Here is a 3,600-nt window from a genome sequence, read left to right on the forward strand (position 1 = left end):
GAAAATTAAAATGTAAAAAAAAACGTTCATTTTCATATAAGCCAATAGTCATATGGCAAATTTCATATGACAATCAGTCATAAATTCACAGCGCACTCCCACTAGTCAGCAATTAGCATACATCCCATCCATGAATAGCCAGTGACCACCATATATGGAGGTGACAATTACTATGGATAGGCGCATCCTGTCGACCTGCAAACATGGAGCAAACAAAGAAAGAGAGAGAGAGAAAAAGAAAATTGTCCGATGCTGAGATTGAAGTTGTTTTAGGTGAAGTGGCGTTGAGAAAAACATTTTATTTTATCTGTTATTAGTGGTGTGTTAGAGACAGGTAAATCAAAGGCTTGGAAGGAGTTAACAGGTGTGGATAATTCTGTGTCCTTTGTTGTAAGAACCAATAAGTTATACAAAAGTAGTTTGACATGAAACTAGATGCAAAAAAACCCACAAGTACACACACAAAAAACACAACAGCTACAGGAAGCTTTTTCCAGTCACAGCTCTCTGCTGCAGACGAGCATGTTGCTTGCATCATCAATCAATCAATCAGTCAATCAATTTTATTTATAAAGCCCAATATCACATATCACAATTTGCCTCACAGGGCTTTACAGCATACAACATCCCTCTGTCCTTAGGACCCTCACAGCGGATAAGGAAAAACTCCCCAAAAAAACCCTTTAACGGGGGAAAAAAATGGTAGAAACCTCAGGAAGAGCAACTGAGGAGGGATCCCTCTTCCAGGACGGACAGACGTCATCAGAGAGACCTCTCTGTCAGTTTGCCCTAAGCCTCAGCATTGCTTGTCACTGTTGTAAAATTAAACCACTATTAAAACATCTTGATACAGAGAGTCTAATGTAGGCAATAACCCACCCAAGTTTAACAACAAGTAAGTTAGCAAGATAGTATACCATCTCCCTCCAACTCTCTGCCAGATTCTCAATTTGAAATTATGTTTATGTTTCCCATGTTGCGTCTCTGATAATTAAATCAAACAAAAATGACATGCAGTTTGGGGCTACACTGCGTAAAAATGGCAGAGGGGGAGTGCGTTGGTTTGTTATTTAATTTATTCAGAGAACAGTGTTTTCCAGTTTTGTATTAAGTTGATTTAAATAACTCATTCACATTTTTAACAAAACCATTCTGAAGCTTAGATCTGCCAAATGACAACTAATTTACCCAAATGTGTTAAATTTCTAATCTCGTCATTTTTGACTTACTTGTTTCGCAAGCATCTATGTATTGTGAACATAACAGAGCACAATATGAAATAAAACTCTAATTTCTAATAATGAGCCCCCTCGCGACCCTCAAGAGGATGAAGCGGTTAGAAGATGAATGACAAGCAACATTTACATGCAATATCTTTTTTACACGGGCACTGTGAGCACTCAGAAGCAGGTGTAGATTTTGTGAGTACCAGTGATAACACTGGAGCTAGTAACTTGTTGATGAATGCCGAAATATAGGTACATTTCCTTCGGCGAACAGTTTACACACAAATTAGTTCTGCTCACATTTCATGAATGAGACTTGTTGGGTTTTATTCTCTGTACTTTATGACTAAATGTCATTATTCTACATCAAGATGACGTTGGCATGAGATGTTTGGAAAATTTTGGATTTTGGTTACAGAACAACACAACTTAAAACCAACAAAATATCAATGTAATCTGTCCTCAGTATTTTACATCAGTTGAAATTGGAATTAGGTGTTGTCCTGACATCGACTTTTGGTCACCTGACATAACCCAAATTCAACCAAATATTAGCTGGCCAGCTGGGTCAGTTTACATCCACTTTTTGCCACTGACAGGCTCAGATTATTTAAGTGTCTGACAACTTTACAGAAAGCATCCCTACAGAGACAGACCTTTTTGTTTAAGACTTAGATCCTTTTTGTCTAACCAGAAACAGCCCTGAAATTGCTATCGCTAAACCCACCGGACTCTGTTTAAAAAAATAGTAATTTTAACATAGTAAAAATGCACCTCCTTCAAAGTCAACAGATTTGGTTGAAATAAACTTTTAATTTATGCAGATGTGACAATGTGCTGACTCTATACATGCTAGAATTATTGTTTATTTAAATGGAGTCTGGTGGGTTTGGCGAAGGTGATTACAGGGCAATTTCTGGTTAAACAAAAAGATTCTTACTTTTTAACATAAGTATCTATCTCTGTAGGGATCATTTCCATAACGCTGTCACACACTTAGAATAACAATCTGAGCCTGTCATTGGCAAACAGCCATTTTAATGGACAGAAATTTACTGTGCTCAGTTGCCGGCAGGGATTACACTGCCGCCCATCTCGCTCATTACTGTACCAATTTAAAAATTGTTGTTCCCATTAGTCACTTCGACACAAAAACATAGGAAAATAGGTCCGGGTTGAAAAATACTTAAGTCACCCTTTTAATCATGTTGTTATCACATTGAGAACTGAAACCCGAGATGTTTTAAAAACTGGACAGCAGTTCTAAAAAACTCAAGTAAATGGGGTAAAACATGCAAAACCAGCAGTGTGGTTCCTTAATGGAGTCTAGGAAGAAAAAAGTGAAGGGGGAGTCATGAGAGATGAGTGTCTTCTAGGCTAGTCAGCCATTTGACTTTCCCTTGTGTGTGAGCCTTCAGCTGTGTCAGCTGGGTTTGTAATGCTGCATTTATGTCATATGGGAAGAGCCATCTCAACGGTTCAGAGAAATGAATCATATCTTTCACTACATTTATCAGAGATGTTTACTAATCTGAACTGCATTCACCAGTTTAGAGCTGAGATGATTAATTTTCAAAATATTTATAATCTTTCCTGTCTGACAAAAATGCAGCATTCGAGCTGAAAACATTCTGTAAGTACACATAAAAATGATTGGATGGTTCTGACTGGCTGTGATATCCTCCAACACTTTTCTTCAGCTTTTGATCCACTTAAGTGTCTTCATGTGATGCCTGATGGAAACTTTCAGGTGTGAATGCTCAGTGTGGCTAACTGTGGAATGCCATTCATGGGGCATCAGAGCTGAGCAGTGTGAATGCTCCTGGTGTGGTGTTGCTGGGCTGCCATTATTTAAACAAAACCTGTTGAAGGACTGCAAGAGTGGCAGGTACAGTTCAGCTTCTCTACACGTACTGGATTTCTGTGGATTATCTGCTGACACAAAGATGTCCGACTGAAGTCCAGTACATGGAGTTTAATGAGAAACTGAGCCTGCTGTGCCCCGTTGAGCCCTTTAGTGGAAAGTGAGCTTCTCATTGTGGACTTTGAAGTGTATGAATTTTGATATACTGGATTTAACATGTCTTAGAAATGAGCCTGAAGCTGAACAGCAAATATCATCAGTGTACATAAGGAGAGGAACTCCACAGTTAAAGTCCCTCTATAACTACAAACCTGATACTCATTATTTTTTCAACAATAAAAATATTAATCAAACTGTCTGATGAGCTGCCTCATTTCTGGACATCTTTTGCACTTTGGATCTTGTTGTTTAGTATTTTGTTATGCCTCCAACGCGGCAACAGCTGTGGCTGGAGGCATATGTTTTCAGGTTGTCTGTCTGTTCATACGTCTCATTCTTATGAAGGTGATA

Source organism: Epinephelus fuscoguttatus, linkage group LG20, assembly GCF_011397635.1.
Source record: "Epinephelus fuscoguttatus linkage group LG20, E.fuscoguttatus.final_Chr_v1".
NCBI lineage: Eukaryota > Metazoa > Chordata > Actinopteri > Perciformes > Serranidae > Epinephelus > Epinephelus fuscoguttatus.